Source organism: Limulus polyphemus, unplaced genomic scaffold (genome assembly GCF_000517525.1).
Source record: "Limulus polyphemus unplaced genomic scaffold, Limulus_polyphemus-2.1.2 Scaffold1367, whole genome shotgun sequence".
Taxonomy (NCBI): Eukaryota; Metazoa; Arthropoda; class Merostomata; order Xiphosura; family Limulidae; genus Limulus; species Limulus polyphemus.
The window spans coordinates 173,590-196,507 of NW_013666977.1; positions in this window are offsets into that span (position 1 = coordinate 173,590).

The window sequence follows — 22,918 nt, forward strand, 5'->3', positions numbered from 1 at the left end:
ACAGGCGTGGCATCTATTCGTCTGGGGTCTCTCCAACGTATAAGAAATCAATTAATAATTATAGGATTTAAATAAACTAATTATTTGAACGATTTCAGGGGGGGTATTCAAGTTTTTCTTATTTTTATGACAGAGGGTGTTATCACTTAAAGGTAACTGTAGGAGGTTTCTTTTATATTCATTTTTTTCCCCATTATTTTGGTATTATTGCTTGTTGTATGATCTTTTCCCTTGACATGCTGGGTTATTGCAGATAGATCAGTATTACAGACTTTCGTTACCGAATTCTGACTTCTATTGCCTTTTTGTTTCTTCATTGTACTCGAGTGTAAATTCACCCGGGACGTTGTAAATGGCGTTTTTTTTTTCTTTCTGTGGTTTTTGTGTACTTAAATGTACTCTCTTCATGCTGTTTGTTTACCTTCTGTGTTTCATACACCTTAAATACACAGCGCAAGCTGGCTACGTTCGAGTTTATATTTAAGTTTAGTAAGAGCAGCTTTAGATTAGTTTATCATAACTATAGAGCAGCAGCTTTCACTGTCAAGTTACGATAGAATTCAAAAAAGTAAAATTATTAACACAAAAAAGGCGGGAGTTGCCAAGTAACGCCATCAAAAACATTGAAGGAGCGTTTTACCATGAAGTTAATTACTACAAAAGTGGATGACGGGATGAGTTTTACGACGTTCTGTTTTGTTTCAATCAAAATACTGTTATACTTTTGAGTTAGTTTTCCTGAAAAACATTTTAGAAACCTTAAATTAAGGAATAAAACCCAATGAACATATAGTAACTTGGGTAAAAACATTATGCTTATCAGTAAAAATGATTAAATAAATTAAACTTGTTTACACTTTACGTATTATTGGACGAGAGTTTTATAAATGAAAATGTATAATTGAAAATGTGTTATGATTGAAAGCTAAATAAAACACATAGTGTAAAAGTAAACGTAAATATTCAACATATTCGGTATTTTCAATATGAACGGTACCTTATGCAACACATGGGCTAAATAGTCGGATTCAGATATCCCAAGATTCAGTCATAGCCGTCCCTAATATTGAATTTCTGACAACACATCAAGGACAACCAATCAGCAGCGTCCGCCGCCTACACGTCTACACCGAATATCGAGAGCAAGTTTCACTTCACACAGCTAAAAGTATAGAATGTGTTCAGCGCTGCAGATCGAATTTTATACCTTCCATCCTGCAGCTCGGTATGCTAACAACAAGGGCCTTATATAATTTAGACGTTTTAGCTTCGCTCAAGTTATCAATTATGAATTTAGCTAAGGTGTGACTTACTATGGTGGTATATTAACGTAAACATGAATTACTCGTGCATAACATAGTGGAACTGATAAATATATATATATATATGATTTTCTAAGTTTACTCTCCAATCCACCAAAGTTCTAGAAATTCCCAAAATCGGTTTCCTTGGAATCGAATAATAGACTGGGTTTCACATTTATTTCTTATTGAAATTTACGATTTTGGTAATGAAACAAGCTATTGCATTACTTTAAACAGCACATCCGCTAAATAATTCAGAAAAATATATCAGTAGCATTAATGTTACATATTCTTCAAATACCTGTTAAAATCTTTGTTTGTCGTAGTCAGTAAAGGACAACTTAAACACCATACACAAAAACATACCATCTGGATCACTTATCATGTTTTCTTTGTTACACAGTGGGCTATCTGTGATGTGCCCACCACGAGTATCGAAACCAGGTGTTTAACGTCATAAGCCTTCATACTTCGTCGCTTAATTACCCATTGTGAACACTTTTCACATCTCCTGGTCAAAGAGAGAGCGTAACCCTCTCTTAGCCCGCAATCCTCTTGGCTGGAATGAAATTGCGTCTCAAAGAAACACAATTTTTATGCCCTTCAGTTTTGTTGTTGTTGTTTTACATTTGGATACTTTATCTGGCCGAAGAGAGTGTGCAATCCTCTGCCGGCTCGGAAGTTGCCACAGTGTGTTTGGTTTGTTTTGAATTTCGTGCAAAGTTACTCGAGGGCTATCTGCGCTAGCCGTCCCTAGTTTAGCAGTGATAGGCTAAAGGGAAGCCAGCTAATCAACACCACCAACCGCCAACTCTTGAGCTACTCTTTTACCAACGAATAGTGGGATTGACTGTCTCATTGTAACGCCCTCATGGCTGAACGGGCATTCTAGATTCGAACCCCCAACTAGCATGTTTCGAATCGAGCGCCCTAATTGGACTGTAATGAAATGGGATTGAAAAAAAAAAACAATGGTCGAAGAAATCTTCAGAAGATGGATTTTTTCGGGAAGATTTTTCGACCCCCATGTTGATTTTTCCAACGTTTGTGCTAACAGTATTTTGCTTTGGTGAATTTCAATTTTTTACTCACTGTTTTGTTATTTTTTCGCTCTGGTACGGTATTTATATCGTCTGAATTATTAAGCATTTTGTGGTTTAATTCTTCATTCTCCCATATGTATTTCAGATCCTTCTAAGAACCCCCTAGTTATCAACAACCCAAGTCATACTCTCGACTCGGAATTGACCCCAGGAAAACAATTCTGTTTGGTGTTACTACCTTAGACTTCTGATCGGGATTTTTCTAACCTTTTAACTCTTGTCACCACTCCCACTGCTTCCTCGATGGCATTCTATTTGGTGTTACTACCTTAAACTTCTGATCGGGATTTTTCTAACCTTTTAACTCTTGTCACCACTCCCACTGCTTCCTCGCTGGCATTCTATTTGGTGTTACTACCTTAAACTTCTGATCGGGATTTTTCTAACCTTTTAACTCTTGTCACCACTCCCACTGCTTCCTCGCTGGCGTATGCAGTCATAACTCCCATGACACGATTACAGTTACCTCTGGTCAACTTCAAAATTAAACGACGACTCAACTTTCTGCGGTGTCTCCCCGGAACCACTTAGGGTTTGAATCTAACCCTTATCCTGTATTCTTATAAGACTTTCAATTCCTCATTGCACTACCTGTGGAATACCTCATAGATACCTCGTTGGTCCTGTAACAATATGCCCTCAGTCTGGCCATTAAAATCAAGTTACATAAGAGTTGTATGATCGCGTTACATCTCTCAACATTCTTCATCATCATCAGAAGATTCGTATTAAATATGTGGCTTCCAGTCACACAATCTCATCTTTCCCAACTTGCTAAACTCTCCAGTTTGTCCTCTACGAAAACTGTTTCTTCCAGTTGAACGTCTTTTCAACATGTATGAAATGTCTCTTCTAAAGATTTATCCTGGAGATGCTGCTTTCCTTATGAAAAACCCGTCTCGGTATATTTATCCAACTTGAAGGTAGTTTTTCTTACTTACCTTCATGACTGATTAAATAGTTTTGAACTACTGACGAAGATCATTACGTAGCACTAAAATTCTATTTTGGAATCCTTCTCAGTACAGTCAAATATACACCCATTTATCAATTACCCATAGTTTAACCTCATGGGCTATAAGAGGATGTAACCTCTTATTAGCCCACCAGCAACGTGGATTGAAATGAAATAGGGAGATAAGCCAAGATCCAATCCTCGAATTCAATTCCAGTTTCTTCGTGTATGAACGCTTTCGGTGACTTAGATATAAGATTGTGGGCTTATAACGCTAAAATTCTAGTTTCCATTCCACATTGCTGATAAACAAGAACTTAATATAATGATTAAAAAGCTACTTTCTACCCCACGTTGTTAATAAACAGAATATTAATATTGTAATTAATATTATAATGCTATTAATATTATAATAACAACTAGTAAATTACTTTTTCATCTACTTGTCCTTTAAATAGAATATCAAGAGTGTAATCAGTAGGTTAACATTGGTATTCAGCAAGGAACTAGGATTGTGTCAATGTAAGTCATGACAACTGAGCGGGAATTTTGTGTAAAGATCTGTTTCATGTGGTCTATTTAATTCCTTAAACAAAGCCATAAGACTAGAGTCGTTATCCTTACTTGAAATAGCTCTCAAAAGAAAATACAGAAAAAAGTATTCTAATTTAAAACAGACGTCGGTTTTATATAAGAACTGCTGTGCAACGTGTGGGGGAAAAAAGTCCATCACATCTAACTTAGTAATTGAGGAATAATAAGGACATTCGCGAGCTGTTTTGGCAGGTAAAGTCATAGTAAAACAAAGGGATTTCCATTCTACACAAACATTCAAACCAAGTGTACCAGAACGGCTGCAACATATGATAATTGGGGTTTTAATTTGCCAATAAAATCGTCATAAATCACGAAAAATATCTGCACATGACAATATAAACCTACAGTGTAATAATTATATACGATCGTAAGAGTCATAATATGTTTGTGGTTTCTCAAACTTGGGTGATACCCAGTCTTTCAAATTTCTTTATTTATTGTCAGAAATGTAGATTTATAGTTTCACTATTTCATTAGGTATTGAATATCAGAAAACTTATCACAAAATGGTCAGTTTGTTGCAATCTCAGTTCCACTATTACCCAATACTTACATTAGTCCGCATTCGTGTGATAAATAGTACACCATCAGAATCATTTGAACATGTATTGGTTTAGACTGAGAACTCTTATTCTATATTTTTATCAACACAATTCTCACGGACCATTGCGACGAGAAAAAAAATCTCTATTATTTTAAGGTGAAGTTAAATAAGTTATATTCTGTACTTTCAGTTATCTGCATTGTAGTGCATAACTTGAACTTTTATATATTGGCGAGTTGGGTTTAAATCTGCATGATACCCCAAAGTATTCGCCACATTTTGAGCTGTGGATATTTTGCAAGAGCGACTGTTAAACCTTTTGTATGGAATGTGAGTAATAGGGTGTTGGTGACTAACTGTCTTCCCTCTGGTCAATAATTCAAAATTAGGGTCGGCAATAGATAACCTTAGTGGCTTTGTCAAAAATACAAATATGAAATCCTCTCTTTCATAAAAGTCTCGAAAGTACAAAAAACAAGGAAGTCAGAGAGTTGATCTAGATAGGTATGGAAAGAGGATGTAATTTGGTTCATTTCCGGGATTGTCTATACATGCAGTATTTACATTAGAGCCATTTCATAATACACCATAAAAAAGTAGGCACTAGGGAAGAGATAACTATTAAGATAATTTATACTAGCTTATTACAGAATGATTACTGCTTATTTAGAATATGAAGAATAACCTTGTTTTCGAAAATATAACACTTAAGGTAATTTATCCATTTGCCATTAGGTGTCGCTGTATTGCAGTATATTAACATAGATATTTTATTGATTCGTCTATATATATAGATATGTGTGTATACACACACACATTTCACAATAGAGTGATCAATATGCTGGGAACACATAGGAGTACGAATCTGTGTCATTTTGGGCTGAGCCAACAGATCCAAATTAATTCCCATAATAACATGATATTTGCAGAATGAGAAATAATTGTGTGGATCATTCGGTAGGAGGCGGATTGAGCCAGGCACACAAGTTAGCCATTGGCTAAAGCAAGTGAAAACAGATATCAAACTAAAGTATAATCAGTTTAAACTAAAAAAACGAATAACTGAACACAAAATGGAACAGTTAATTATACAGAAGTCTAGTGTTAACTCTGAGAGAAAAATATATACAAAACTCTTCGTCTCTTAAGCTCATCCGCACTTACTCTGACCTTAAGGTCCCTACCGGCCTAACAAGCGTCATTAACCTTATCAGCTGAGCCACACACGTTAGTCGCTTTTGTAGGTATATTGACCATGTGGTATTAGTGCATTCATTATCCAGACTTTCTTTCTTTCGTTATTTATTTATCCACCAGAAGTCGCCCTGGAAAACTTTTTTTTTTTCATTACAAAGAGCATGCGTTAGTTAAACTTAGATATACCGTTTAGTTTCAATATTTTTAATAAAACAGATACTTTCAGTTTAGAATTTATGTATTCTCGGTATCCTAATACAAAAATTCGAAAAACTTATATCATATTACAATATTTTTGATAGAGCTCCAAAAACTCAGGTTTATCTTTGACAAATGTGGTTCCTCCCACCTTGCTTTGAACACCAAATTTATTCCATACCTTACATGGTTCATATCTTTTTTACAATAACTCGATTTTTTCAAAACTATACATTTAATATTTGACTTTCCTAGTTTAATAAGGAAACAATGAACACTTTGAGCGTGTCTAGTACCCGTTAGTGTTAACTTTTACTACCTATTATAAGTTGACTTTCCGGACTTCCTTCATTTTTTACCTTCCCTCCCCCCTCCCTTACTTACTTACATACACACACACCAGTGACTCGGTGGTAATTCTGAAGATTTAGATACCCGCGATAGACAGAGCACAGATAGCCCATTGTGTAGCTTTGTGTTCAAACAAACACTAAGTTAGTAATATCGCATCATATAGAATAACATTAGTTTAGCTACATTAACATCTTTTAGTAACATGAGTTGTTGCACTTACCATTATTATTATTTCATCATCTATTTGGTCAGTTTGCCATTCCTTAACGAGATCGTGAATGTGGAAGGTGTAGATTTGACTTCCGCTAATTTGTTTATACAGGTTGTTTGTTAAAATAAAGTATAATTTCTCTTTATTAGATTACTTTATTTAATATAATAAAATATTCTGTAGTTTATAATATATTGTTACTACATGTGTGTACGTGTGTGATCATTATACATATATATATTGCTACTCTTAAAGGTTCATATTTCCATAGGTTCCTGCTAATGACTGTTAATAAACAGAAATTTGTGGTGGCAGCTTTTATATCTAATGTCAAACAACTAAAGTCGCACAATCATCCTTCACTCGTGTTGTTCGGGGAGATTATAAACTAAAGTCCCACAGTCATCCCTCACTCGTTTATCATAGCTCTGGCATAATTTTCAAGATATGCGGCAAGAGCGCTATTGGGGTGTTAAATGTACACTAGTATAAACACAGGAGGACTTATAAGTAAATTCGTAAGTCATGTACTGGTAAGCTGGTTGGATCTAAATAGCAGTGTCTAGTGTTTTTGTAATTAATAGAATACTATCTTATTCTCTAATATCATTTAATCTTCCCCCCCCCATAGCTCATCGGTAAGATTGAGGGTTTATAACGTTAACATCTGCGTCTCAATCCCTGCCATGGCACAGCTTATATTCCACAGTGCTTCAAACTAAACAAACGAATCATTAAATCTTACTGATATAATGTTTTAAGATATGTTGAATACGTTTTTTAAAATTATAATTACACTTATGAATGTTATTTTACATTGTTGGCTCGGTGTCGAGTTTTAAAACTTGCATAAAGCTAGCCGAACCCCGTGAGATATTAGAGCTACATCTGAAAATTCCGTTAATGGAGAAGGTGTCCATATGAGGATTCAGTGGAATCTAATCACCTTGGGTTTAGTTTTATGGGGTATTGAATTATAACATTAAGTATCTCTAATCGCTTTATTGTACATGTTACTTTCATTAGTGTACATGTTACTTTCATTATATAGTAGCTTTTTTTCTTTGTTTTATCCCAAAACTACACAATGGGAATCGATCCTCGGGTTCTAGCGTTGTAAGTTCCTAAACTTACCGCTGTGCCACTGGGGACCTATATAGTAGCTTAAGGATCATGAGTGGACTTCTGGTATCTGCTAGTGGAGTCTCATGGGACGTGCACGTAATAGAATTTGAGTTCACGTGTCCACCAAGATAAGTGGAACTCGTCTAGCAAAAGTATGTTTTCTAGCCACGTCTCTTCAATCCGCGACATGGCCAAATCCAATGTTCCAAGTCATTTCGTAAAGTTGGATTACCATTCTTAACGGCATGCAGGTGTCTAAACTGATAAGCTTTGAGCTCTAGTTGATATTTCTTATTCTACAACTTTCACAATACAGTTTGTGGTAATTCAAGTTCCCAAGCAGTGCCTGCGCCTAGAAAAGGATCCCTCTCAACTTTATTGTTTTTCTGAATACCTAAATATCTAATACCTGAATACCTAAATGATCGTCCAGAACGAAGACCATCTTTTACAGATCAACTTATTTCAAACCGATGAATTAGTGGTTTAACATCCATAGGACGCTTATAAAGTTAAACACAATACTACTAAATGTTATCTATGCTGCGCTCACCAATGGTATCAAACCCCATTTTTTAGAGTTTTAAGCCTTCATACTCTCCGATGAGCCACTAGGGTAGCGGCTTCTAAAGAAGTGGGCGCCCATTTTTCTCTCTCTGTAATTGTTTATTGGTCAAAGTAAAACTGTAATTGTTATGAAAAACTAGTGGGATAACAATAACAAAATCTTGAACTGTCATGTGTTTGATTTTAATATACAATCTCATATTGTTGAAAGACAGAAAAAGAAATAAAATAAAAAAATCAATGTTAGTTTAAAAAAAAAAAAATGCTATTAAGGTATATGCAGAATAACGTGGTTTTGAGACATCCTGTAGCATTTCAGCACTTACCTGAATAAAACTTATGATTCTCAACGGGACTATGTTAAAATTTTCTTCCCCTACAAAATAATACCTTTTAAAGTATCATTATTTTAAAGATGGGGTTTTCTTTATCACCACACGGTATTTCTGTGAGTGTTTAAAACATAAATGTGTTGTGATCTACCATGTTGAAATTCACTGAATATAATTGTATTGTTCAACAATGCTCTTCGCCGTTACTTCTTTGTCCAAGCATTATCTCTAAGAAAAATAACAAGATTCTTTATCTTTATGAACTGGGTGGTCTTAGCGAAGTTGAGAACAATTCACAATTATTACCATAGACTTTAAAATCTTGGACTTATTCATGCTGCCATATGAAACTTTACTGAAATCCAATATAGAAATATTCTTGCATCATTCCTGCAAATGTAGTTGACCAAGACGTTTTCTTTTCAATCAGAAAACCAGTGCACGATTTACATAGAGCCGAGAGTGGTTCAGTGGTTAACGTATCGAACTTTGGATCCGTGGCTCATATACATTTACCGCCAAACATAATCGCTTTACTTATTTTAGGGCCGTGGGTGCATTAAAACGTGACGGCAGAATGGAGTAGCCCACGAGTTTGGTGGTGTATGATGTTGACTGGCTGTCTTCTCTCTAGTTAGGGACAACCAGTGCAAGTTTCCCTCGAGTTACTTTTTTCTGTTGAACTTATAAAAGATGTTTGATTGTCAATAACGTTATTTTTCGATAGTTCCAGGGTTAGTAAGCAAGCTATAATAGTTCGTTTGCTTTTGCAGTTTGGTTTCAAATTTTAACAAACCTAATAAACCAAAAATAATTAATTAATAACGTGCCCTTAACACAGACTTAGTGAACGCCACAAATACGACGTATTTTCATTGATTCATTTTTCATCAGTTATACGCTTTCTACACACAAAAATTGAATATGAAGACGATGTCTTTTACGTATGTCCGCTATGATGTCAATGTACCGAACAAAAAATACGAAGAAGGTACTTATGTGTTGCATTTTGCTGAACACGCGCAACACTGAAAACAAGGAATTTCTTGCGATGATATATGTGATATGAATATTATATTTATGCTTCGCAGAGCAAAACATTGGGAAAAGGTATATCTTATAAACTGAGATCGCCTTAGCGTACATGCATAAAACCCCTTTATATTCATACACAGTCGCATGTGTGTGTTTTAGAACAAAGCTACATCGGGTTATCTGCTGTGTCTTCAGAGGGGAATCGAATCCCCGATTTTAGCGTTGTAAAACCGTAGACTTACTGCTGTCCCGCCAAGCGGACCACAAAGACGCATGAATATAAAAATTACAACAGAAATTAAAGTTAAGGCTACCTTTACGACAGAAATTAAAGTTAAGGCTACCTTTACAACAGAAATTAAAGTTAAGGCTACCTTCACAACAGAGGTGCAATACATGAAACAAATAGAAAGTGTCCGCCTTCTTTAATTTATATTTGTAAACCAGAAATCTTTCCAACCACGGTCTCATGCAAAAGTAAAATATGAAATGTTACAAGTTTCTAAAGAAATCATGAGACGAACGAAGATTACGCAATTAGACATATAAAAGAAAGTGTAATTACCTATTCCAATATTTGCACTTACTGTTTTTATCATTTTTCAATTTACCGGTCCCATGGTGGGACAGTGGTAAGTCTTCAGATTTACAACGCTAAAACCATGGGTTAGATTCCCCCTCGGTAGACAAAGCTGATAGCCCGATGTGGCTTTGCTATAAGAAAACGCACATTTCTATGTTCCCCGCTGGGACAGTGTTAGTCTTCGGATTTACAACGTTAAAATCATGGGTTAGATTCCCCCTCGGTAGACACAGCAGATAACCTGATATGGCTTTGCTATAAGAAAACACACATTTCTATGTTCCCCGCTGGGACAGAGTTAGTCTTCGGATTTACAACGTTAAAATCATGGGTTCGATTCCCCTCGGTAGACACAGCAGATAACCTGATATGGCTTTGCTATAAGAAAACAAGCGCATTTTAACAACAGGAACGTTGTAATCACTGAAGCAAAGAAAACGTTACTTCATCGTCAACACTTCTGCTAAATGATGACATCATAAAATAAGGTTGAGCCTATGGTTTCGTTGCTTTCATTTGTGCTTTCAACCATGTTAGTTGGGCATGGCGAAAAATATTCTAATTTGCTTTTCTGTAATATTGTAAATCATGTTAACATGTAACACGTGTTTCTAGATGACTAGTACATATACGTTACATTTGGTTCACCAGTATTCAAGCATGCAGAGTACTGTTCGTTCACAGTTCTCCCGTATGATATAACAGCATGAAAATACGAATCTGTTTCATATCGTATCGACCCGTACACTTTCATTCAGAATATTTTATATTTAATTTTCTTAAAACAAACACACGTTTCTGATTACAGAAGAAACTCATGATGATTAATGAATGCTTTCAGGCATGAGATGATACTAAGTAAATCTCGCATCCAATTACGCATGCGTACAAATAACATAACATTTTCAAATAAATAAGCTGTCAGATTTGGGAACGAAAACTGTTGTAACTCGTATATTGCTTTCTATTATTTGATTTTGCCATTGTATTGATGATCAAGAACGGACTTAACGGTTTTTGTAATTGTCATATGTATCCCAGTCACTGCTATTGATAGGAGTACCCGACAGTAAACTTGAAACTGAGACCATCAATAAATTACAGCCATTAATGAACGTCATTAGAAATACCACACGGCTGGTATGTAGCGCAGCTTGGACATAAATAATCCAAGATAAAGTAATGTCATCACTAGGGCGAACTAATGGGAGCTTAGTGCCTGTCTGCGAAGGTCTTCGTCCACATTGATAATGAATTAGCCGTATCTTACAGATAACAGTATCAAAGATTTGGAGAGACTAGTAAATCCACCTCAACACTAGGTTATTGTATCTCACTTACAAACAAGTTCTCCATTTTCAAAGTTTACGTTGTCAAAAAAAAAGATACTGTTAATATGTGTTTTCTGTCATATGTTTTCTAGAAACTATTTTAAAACTAACATGAAAATTTCATTTATGAGAACAAGGAGGACAAGAATATAACTGAAGCTAGAAGTTTTTGACTAAACGCATCGTTCTAACAATTATTTTAATAAACAACCCTGGCGCGAGATAGTGGTTAGAGTGTCACGTGTGGGTCCGAGAATATATGGTTCAAGCTTCATTATCGCAAAAAAAAAATCGATCGCGCTCCGAAATTAGAGGTTCGTAGGAAGTAGAAGCTTTAAAAGGGTAACAGTCAAATTCTTACTATTCGATTAGAATATCTCGAACGTTAACAGTGGGTGCTAATGGCTAGCTGCCTTCTCTCTCTCGGTCTGCCTCTTTAGTATTAGAAACGGCTAGCGCAGAAACATTTTGTATAACTTGGCAAGAATATCCGAAACAATCGGTCTGCTTAATATTCATGTGATAGCTAACGATTGCTAATTCCTGGATGATCCAAAATACAAAAACAATATGTTATTGGACATGAACTTTCTAAAGCAAACATGAAACAACTAAACTGATATGTTTTAAGAAATAAAATAAGCACAGTGTGAATTAAATTCTCAAAGGTTGAGTACTTAATTTAACTGTCCGTTAAAATTATTTTAAAACAGTAGAAAAGATTAATCCAGTGATTAAACTGGATTATCCGCCAAAGATATAGTGAAGCTGAATCGGGTGAAGCCATTCTTCGGCTATGTAGTATATACACTGTGTGTTTGTTTACATAATATAAATAAATGGACTGCATTATCGGCGGATTTTGCTCGTTTTACTCATCGTAAAAATACTGAGCTCCGATTTCTCTTCACTCTTCGTCATTTGGTCATTTTCTCTTTTAGTTATCGTTGTTTGAAATATTTTCCTTTTCATAGAATGTAGTGTTATCTGTTGATTAGGAATTTGAGGTTTTCAGGAAAGTTTAAAGACTCTTAGAACTGTTTGGGGATTTGAAACCGGACAAGTGACAAGTCCTTTGTGTGAGAATTGTGGACATATTAATAGTTAACCGGTTTGTACACTTGGAGCGTGGGCAAAGTCATGGCAGGACAACATCATGTAATGATCTTTACCTGCACATTAAGGCTGTTAGAAATCGCCAATTAACTGCCAATAAACGCTCCAGTTGTTAACATGCCGGATTGAAAATTGGTGGTTCGCATCCCGTTACTGCTAAAAAGAATACATTGCACTCTTCATTTGAAGACATCAGTGCGAGAAAAGAGACAATCAAATTCCATTCTTCGGTCTGATAAGAGTAGCGCCAATCAAATTCCATTCTTCGGTCTGATAAGAGTAGCCCCAATCAAATTCCATTCTTCGGTCTGATAAGAGTAGCGCCAATCAAATTCCATTCTTCGGTCTGATAAGAGTAGCCCCAATCAAATTCCATTCTTCGGTCTGATAAGACTAGCCCCAATCAAATTCCACTCTTCGGTCTGATAAGAGTAGCCCGAGAGTTGGCGGAAGATTACGTTGACTAGTCTATTGCTTAAAAATTAAAGACGGTTAACGCAGATATCCCTCATATAGCTTTAGGCGAAATTCAACAGAACAAACAATGGGAAGCCGAACATTCCTAGTGGTGAACGTGCTCGAACTTTGTTGTCGCAAAAACGAGCTCTGAACTTTGAAGCATTAAGTACATTACAAGAGTGGCGTTTAACTCCAACTATTTGAGCAGAGGAGAGCAGCCTTTAATCTATCAGTTCTAAATAAGGGACGACCATGCACAGGTAGCTAAAGTAAACAAACAGTGCTACTTCTATCTTTTTTTTTTTAATTAATTTGTGTTCAAAATAAACTTTAGCAATAAAAGTTTCCTTGAAAATCTCGAAATAACATTACTAGAAATTGTAAAATATTAAATCTAACTTTCTGAAGTGATTTTTTTTATCAAAATAACCTCTTAATAAAGATGTTTACAAAATCTTTAAGTACTTGTATTATGTATTTAGATCAAAGCTAATAAAAGAAACCTCTACCAACTTCCCTAGTTTTGAACTTCTTACAAGAAGAAAGGAAGCCACTCAATAGCACCCTAACCACCAGCCATCCACGTTAAATGATTGACTGTCACAATTATAATGCACCCACAGCTTAAAATGCAATTGATATTTTGTGGTATCGCACAGATTTGAGCCAGTTTCGCTTAAATCCAGAGTTCTACCTTTGAGCAAACCAGCGCCCAAAATCCCACGGAAATAACTAAGGTCCATATTCCACGAAACGTTTGTTTTCCGCATGACTAAAATATAAATGGTATATTTAGCAGTAATTTACAAGTATCATTACAAAGTATGTTGAATCGTGTAGATCAGGTTTCTCATTGAAAATTTCGCAAACAAATTATTAATTAAGAGCGCTTGTTTGTTTAGTGAGAGACCATGTGATACCGCTGTTTACCCGATATGATATGTAGAAAGCTATTGCAATCTTTAATAAATATTCATTATCACGAAATATATGCGTAAATTCAGTAATACGCTTTGTTCAACACAGTTTATGATAATTTGCAACATAGACGATATAATGTTATTTTTCTTAAGTACACGTCCTTCACAAAGTCACCAATATGCACAGTAGAAAATTTTAATTAGTATGTAAATAAAAAGATTTTTTTTTTTTGAGATTAGAGTTGATTTATCAGATAAAAAGGCCACATTATATTTTTGTTCACACCCACAAAATAAGCTTGGGGTAGCAAATTGGTTCGCGTGCTCGAACTGCGAATGCGAGAGTTCCTAAAATGCGCTCCACACTTTAGGGCTGTAGGTACAATCTAAGATTGACAGGCAAATCATACTATTCAACCAAACAAAAGTAACCCAAGAGTTATTAGTGGGTGCTGTTGACTAGCTGACCTCCTTCTAGTCTATTGAAATCAGAAACGATATGCGTAAATAGGCCTTAGATTAGCTTTGTACGAAAATTCTTAAAGAAACAAACAAACGCCTAACAACTGGAACATCACGGTTTAAAACCCTACTACATGAAATCACAAAGAAAAGTTTTATTTGGATTTCATTTTTCAAATATTACGATATTATAAAAAATAGCTTAAGTCTAGCATTTAGTTATTATTGGTTATTTTATTTTCAAAAATCTTACTTTTTTAATGAAAAACGTTTGCTGGGTAACTTTTTTTTTTGCACAATCCGCTTCATGATGAGATAACTAACTGCCTTGTAATTCTCTCTGTTCTGGAAAGTACCGCCATAGTTGAAAAACATCTCTCACAGCCAAATCCGTGCACAACATTGGTCAAGTGAGTGATGCGCAGATTTTGGTCTATTTGGTGCCATACAGGCAGATCGATTAGGCTTAGCTACGATCAATCATCCAACTATGGAGGTCTTGCACTTCTTTATCAACAGCGACGAAACTGTGCAACAGTATCAAAACTAGGTATATTTTATACATCTATCGAATTAAAGAGATTGAAACTTGGATGTCGAAGTGCTCTTACTGTAATTAATCAAAGATAAAAAAAAGGAATTTTTATTTTCCCTTTCGCCTTATTTTGTCATTTCTGGTGTGACTAGAGAAAACACGAAAAAATCACTTGTTTGCTTTTAAGATAACTGTTTGGAGGAAAAGAAGCAAGTAAATCCCCAATGCTGAGTAATTGGATCAGTAAGACGTCAATTCAAATACCTTAACACCATCACTCATAATTACTCATAGTTCACTACTCTAGAAGCTGAAACATCAATAAAACTAGTTATAAAAAATATCTCACAAAAATGTATTACCAGTCTTATTCTTTTATGTCTTTCAGTATCTAGATTAATCTTGTTTGTATGTCTGTTACTAAGCGCGAAGCTACACGAAGGGCTATCTGTGTTCTACCCTCCGTGGACATAGGAACTCGATTTTTAACGTTATAACTTCTCACATTTGCCTCTGAGTAACAGTGACAAGATTAATCTACATATGGACTTTTAGAAACAGTGACAACTGTACACACATTCTACCCTTGTGACAAGTAATAGCATCCTACCCTTGTGACCAGTAATAGTATCCTACCCTTGTGACAAGTAATAGCATCCTACCCTTGTGACAAGTAATAGCATCCTACCCTTGTGACCAGTAATAGCATCCTACCCTTGTGACAAGTAATAGCATCCTACCCTTGTGACAATTAATAGCATCCTACCCTTGTGACAAGTAATAGCATCCTACCCTTGTGACAATTAATAGCATCCTACCCTTGTGACCAGTAATAGCATCCTACCCTTGTGACAATTAATAGCTTCCTACCCTTGTGACAATTAATAGCATCCTTCCCTTGTGACCAGTAATAGCATCCTACCCTTGTGACAATTAATAGCATCCTACCCTTGTGACCAGTAATAGCATCCTACCCTTGTGACAATTAATAGCATCCTACCCTTGTGACCAGTAATAGTATTCATACCCTGGGATGGTTATGATGGCTGCCAAGCTAAATATAGAAACATATTCAAGCTTTTTGTTATTTAACTTATTTTTTTCGGGAAGGACGGTGGTGTAGTTGATACAGGAATCTGTTCTGTGTTTCTTAAAGAATATTTCACGCCTTCTTGTATATCCGAGCTTAAAAACTTCTGCTAGACTATCATGCCTCCTTGTATATCAGAGCCTGGAAGACCACAGTTAGATAGATTCTCATGTCTTTTTGTACATTTGTGTCTGAAAAACCACGGTCAGACTGTCATGTCTCTTTGCACATCTGTGTCTCAAAATCCACGGTCAGACTGTCATATCTCTTTGTATAAAAAACAAAGTCAGACTGTCATGTCTCTTTGTACATCTGTGTCTCAAAATCCACGGTCAGACTGTCATATATCTTTGTATAAAAAGCAAAGTCAGACTGTCATGTATCTTAGTACATCTGTGTCTCAAAATCCACGGTCAGACTGTCATATCTCTTTGTATAAAAAACAAAGTCAGACTGTCATGTATCTTAGTACATCTGTGTCTCAAAAACCACGGTCAGACTGTCATGTCTCTTTGTACATCTGTGTCTCAAAATACACGGTCAGACTGTCATATCTCTTTGTACATCTGTGTCTCAAAATCCACGGTCAGACTGTCATGTATCTTAGTACATTTGTGTTTGAAAAAACAAAGTCAGACTGTCATGTCTCTTTGTATAAAAAACAAAGTCAGACTGTCATGTATCTTAGTACATCTATGTCTCAAAAACCACGGTCAGACTGTCATGTTTCTTTGTACATCTGTGTCTCAAAGTCCACGGTCAGACTGTCATGTCTCTTTGTACATCTATATTTTAAAAACCAAAGTCAGACTGTCATGTATCTTAGTACATCTGTGTATAAAAAATCAGACTAGATTCGCGTGTCTTTTTGTATATCTGAGCCTGGAAAAATCACGGCTAGAATGTCATGTCTTTTTTATATCTGAGCCTGTAAATCCTTGACTAGGTTTTCATGTCTTTATGGACATAAACTTCAATAAGCTATAATGTGCTTAGTGACCATTTTATGGATGACTGCATTTTATAAGCGCACACTATATATATATAGCTATCTTAATAATTCAATAGAATTTATAAACGTTGAACAGAGGCTCTACTGAAAGGCATTACATTTTATCGTCGTCGCCAGACATTATCTTTAGTGTGTTAAACTTTATTTCTTCAAATACTTACTATCTCAGGTTCAATCTAGAAATTTCTTCAAAATTACAATTGAAACGAAACAGTCTTAAAATATTTTGATACTTAGTTTACATGCTTTTGTGCGGGTTAAAAGTAAAACTTAATTTTATCTAAATCCTCTGGTACTAAAGTTTAAAAAAAAACAATCTAGCTCACATCAAAGGCCGGCATGGCCAGGTGGTTAGGACGCTCGACTCGCAATCTGAGGGTCGCGGGTTCGCATCCCCATCCCACCAAACATGCTCGCCCTTTCAGCCGTGGGGGCGTTATAATGTGACGGTCAATCCCACCATTCGTTGGTAAAAGAGTAGCCCAAGAGTTGGCGGTGGGTGGTGATGACTAGCTGCCTTCCCTCTAGTCTTACACTGCTAAATTAGTGACGGCTAGCGCAGATAGCCCTCGTGTAGCTTTGCGCGAAATTCAAAACAAACGAGCTCACATCAAAGTGAAGTTTGCCGTGTTTGTTTTTATCGGTTATCTAATTATCACTTCTGCACTATGCGTTACTCTTGTATGGTTTTCAAAGAAAGAAATTTATAACATTAAAAAAACACTATTAATTCCAAGTATATCTCTTACATTGACACCACATATTCTCAGTTATACGTAGACCTGAGTAAAATATAAAAAAAAACTACTCACAATGTACATAGCGTACGTGCGCTTAGGACTGAATTTTATTACTTGACACTAATATTTTAGGAAAACATGTCTGACATATGAGTAGTTTACTTTATGAGCCTTTGTAAACCAAAATCTTAGAGCTGGGATGAAACAACTAGTATGGTGTATGCGTTTCTATTTTGAAACGCCGAGTTGCACAGAAAGGAGCAGATTTAAACGTAATAAAACCTGGATTAATGACATGTTTTATAGTACTATCCACGAAAAGCCGTGTAGCAAAAGCTAATGAACTCATAAATCTATCGAAAGTGTCCAAAATATTGCGATGGTAAAAATTTCTTGTATGCTTAGACGGCTGTTTATCCAAAATGTTTAGAAAGAACATAAACCTTTCTTGAACTAAAGTATCACATTCTTGGTAGTACAGATATAGCTTGATACGACAGTTTTAACTCGTTGCTAAATCGCGTTCACCAAGAACAAAATGTGCGATAAGGTGTTGTTTCACTATTCACACCCTTATAAGTAAGTGAAAAAAAAAAGAATACGCAACAAATGCATATGGTGTTTATGAATGTTTACATGTTTTAGGGTGTTGTTCTTGTACTAGTACTTTATATCGATTAAAAGTGCCCCACTGTGGGTCAATGGTAACGTCACGGATTTATAACACAAAAATTCGGAGCTCGATTCCCGTGGTGTACAGAGTGCAAGTAGCCCGTTGTGTAGCTTTGCACTAAGTAACCAACAACTTCACAACTTTTACTAACACTCAGTTAAAAACTTAATCCCACAAAAACCGACAGAAAATGAATTTAAACTATAAAAACTGATTGGAATAGCATAAGGACCATGTTAATATCATTGGAATAGCATAAGGGCCATGCTAATATCATTGGAATAGCATAAGGGCCATGCTAATATCATTGGAATAGCATAAGGGCCATGTTAACATCATTGGAATAGCATAAGGGCCATGCTAATATCATTGGAATAGCATAAGGGCCATGTTAATATCATTGGAATAGCATGAGGGCACTGTCAATATCATTGGAATAGCATGAGGGCACTGTCAATATCATTGGAATATCATAAGGACCATGATAATATCATTAGAATATCATAAGGACCATGATAATATCATTAGAATAACATAAGGATATCACTCAAGAAACAATTGAGGTTTTCTTGTGTTTCAATCCAATAACTTCAGGTACTACTGAAGAGAACTAACCGAAATTATTTACATTTATAGCTCAGGATATAGCCAAAGAATTACTAGTTTCTATAAATTTTGATTTTACAATAACTCACTTAATAGCTGTCCCCACTTTGTAGGATTTATAAGTAATACATTTATTAATACACCGTCTCTAAGGGAATTTCTCTTGATGATATATTGTTGCTAAATAAATATAGGCTTTGTATATATATATTACATAATTTGTATTCCATATAATGAGTTTCATGAACGTTGCACGCAGTTTCTTTCTACAACTGTACACACAATTAAGTATTTGTTTGTTGTTAAGCACAAAGTTACACAAGCGTTGCAAGCAGTTTCTTGCTACAACTGTACACAGTTAAATTTTTGTTTGTTGTTAAGCGCAAAGTTACACAAGCATTGCACGCAGTTTCTTGCTACAACTGCACATACTATTACATTTTTGTTTGTTGTTAAGCGCAAAGTTACACAAGCGTTGCACGCAGTTTCTTGCTACAACTGCAAATACTATTACATTTTTGTTTGTTGTTAAACACAAAGATGCAGAAGCGTTGCACGCAGTTTCATGCTATAATTGCACACACAGTTAATTTTTTGTTTATTGCTTAGCGCAAAGTTACACAAGCGTTGCACGCAGTTTCTTCCTGCAGTGTACACACAGTTAAGTTTTTGTTTGTTGTTAAGCGCAAAGTTACTCAATGAGCTCTCTGTGCTCTGACCTCCACTGGTATCGAAATCCGAGTTGTAGCATTACGAGCCCTCACTTACCAACTGAGGCCACAGTTAAGTTATTTTTGAGACAAACGGGGGAATTACAAATTTCAACTCATTCAACTTCAATTTTATCTATTTTCAAAAAAAAGGAAATTATAGAAAAGATAATGACAAATCGAATCGTTTATTGTTTATGAATCGTGTAAAGTTTCAATTTTTAAATGATGTTATGTTGTTCAATATGTCAAATTAAACATTTTAACAATCATTTTATATACATAATTCTCATTCTTAATCAAGTTGTTATTCTTTTGTAATGATGTTGACACTGCTATGAACCTTACCTTAATTATTGTCGTGAACAAATTAGACATAAACAGTTTCTCCTCTCTCGTCCTGTGGTTAAAGAATTTCTAACAAGCACATGTATATCAAGATTCACGAAAGCTCAGTTTGTTTGTTTTTTTCAGGATTTTTGCGCCAAAGCTACACGTGGGATTTGAGTTGATAGAATGGATGGAAGGCAGCTAGTCAACAGCATCCATCGCTAGCTGTTGGGCTTCTCTCGTCGAATAGCAGGAATTGACTGTCACTCTTATAACGCCCCCACAGCCCAAATGATAAGCGCGATTTTATGGTAACGGATCGCGAATAGTAGACCTTCAGATTCAAATTCCGGCACATAAACCGCTTGGTCACACCTACCTACCCCATATTAAAGGCCAGATATTAGAGTACATTTTATTATTTGTGAACGTTGCTAACTAAAAATCAATACCACCAGTTTTTTTCAAAAAGTGAAATGTTTACTTTTAGAAAACACTGATTTATTTCAGTTTCAATAGTGCTTTTCCCACGTTTAAAATTCACTTCGGAATTAAAGTAAATAGTATAGAAGGTATTGTGAACATTGTAGTTTTAGAAACAACATGTCAAAAGTTACACCGACTGACAGATGGCAATATTTATTTGATTTCTTTCTTTCAGAGTAAAGCCACATTGGGCTATCTGCTGTCTCCACCACGGAGAATCGAACCCTGTATATTAGAATTGTAAGCCCGTAGACTTACCGCTGTCCCATTTGATACATCTTTTTATGTATATCCACCTTTTTGTTTATCTATCATTGTTTCTTACCGAGACACCAGTGCTGATAGCTTAAAACTATCTACAGGTTTGTCCAATTTTTCTCCACCTAGAGGCTTTCTAGTTCCCTAATGAAATCATGGTTCCAGAATAAGCTATTAAGTGGACTTGTTGTTTTTTCATTAGCTATATAACCGAGTACTTCATTACATTCGTCTATCGTTGCTGCAAGTCAACATGTTTTTTTGTTTTTTATTATTTCTTTGTTTTTCTTAGTTTGTTATTATTGACGTAGTATCTCGGGGATGGTTTGGACAACTAACCCGGAACACGGTTCCTATTGGTTATTCTCATATTGAAAGTGTATATGGTGTTTTGGTTCAATGATACATTATATTGTATAATAAAAACTTTTCCAAACTAACGACACCAATCTCTTTGAATGATCCTGATAGTGTAACTGTGTGTGTGTGTGTGCAGCTTCTTAAGTTTATATTTTTTTGAGGGATGGCATGCCGAATTATTGCTACGTTTTTTTAAGGGGGGGTAGATCGTTTCAAAAATACATAATTAAAACATAATGTATTTGAATATTAAAACAAAAACTAAATTTGAATATTAGTTTGAAGTAAGGTACAAATAGGTTTTAATCAATATTAGCTTTATTTTTCACATATTTTGCTAGATTTCAACGCTTTCCACTCTGAAGCTGGCAAACCGCGAGTTCTTTTAAAGTTTTGAAAAATTAAAGGATATTATAATGACTGATTCAAATAGTTTAACCAAAGAAAGGATGCTTGAAGCGATATTAGTGGTCTCTCTCACCTTAATAGAAACTTGTAATGGGCATGTAAAGAAACAAGTGCTAATAATTATCATATATATTCAAAGATATCTTGCGACAGCCTTTTATTCACGGTGGAATGACGTCATTTGACCAAATGTTATATGGCTATAGAGACAATGAAAATCAGTGCATATGATAAAACATGGTATGTGTGCACTTTGAGAAGACTTAACAATTGAAAGGTTTTGTAACAATAGCCTCAACTGTTACATCAACTTGTAAGATACGCGTCTTAAGCCTGAAACAATATTTTTCAACAATATAAGAATGTTCATATTTAGCCTCAGAACAATACATGTGTTAAATCGTTGTTTAATGGGATGGCTAAAAACTCTACTAATTCCCTTTTTTCTCGATTTGTCTTAAAGAAAAACCGGACCGTTAGTAGAAGCCATGGTTGTAAAATGTTGCTCAGGTGTTTGGATCTGGAGATATGTATAATGTTATATTTATGCAACTTCTGACTTAAAAACAACATGTGTGCGGTTTCTTATAGAAAACCACATCGGGCTATCTGCTGTGTCCACCGAAGGGAATCGAACCCCTGATTTTAGCTTTGTAAACCAGAAAACTTACCGCTGTCCAACCGGGAGACTTAAAACAACGTCTTTTAAGGTTATAGATGAAACTTGCTGAAATAATGTAACGTCTTATAATGTTGTTTTTAAGCAACTTGTGGCTCTTTATAAATGTTTGTACCATAACGCCTTGTAAGGGTTGTTTTTTTATTAATGGTTGTACTATAACGCCGTTTAAAAATTTTTATGAATGGTTGTACCATAACGCCTTGTAAGGGTTGTTTTTTTATTAATGGTTGTACTATAACGCCGTTTAAAAGGATTTTTATGAATGGTTGTACCATAATACCTTGTAAGGTTTTTTTTATGAATGGTTGTACTATAACGCCGTTTAAGGATTTTTATGAATGGTTGTACCATAATACCTTGTAAGGTTTTTTATGAATGGTTGTACTATAACGCTTTGCAAGTTATGTTTTATGAATGGTTGTACCGTAACGCCTTGTAAGGTTTTTATGAAAGGTTGTACCATAACGCCTTGTAAGGTTATTTAATGAAAGGTTGTACCATAACGCCTTGTAAAGTTATTTAATGAAAGGTTGTACCACAACGCCTTGTAAAGTTATTTAATGAAAGGTTGTACCATAACGCCTTGTAAAGTTATTTAATGAAAGGTTGTACCATAACGCCTTGTAAAGTTAATG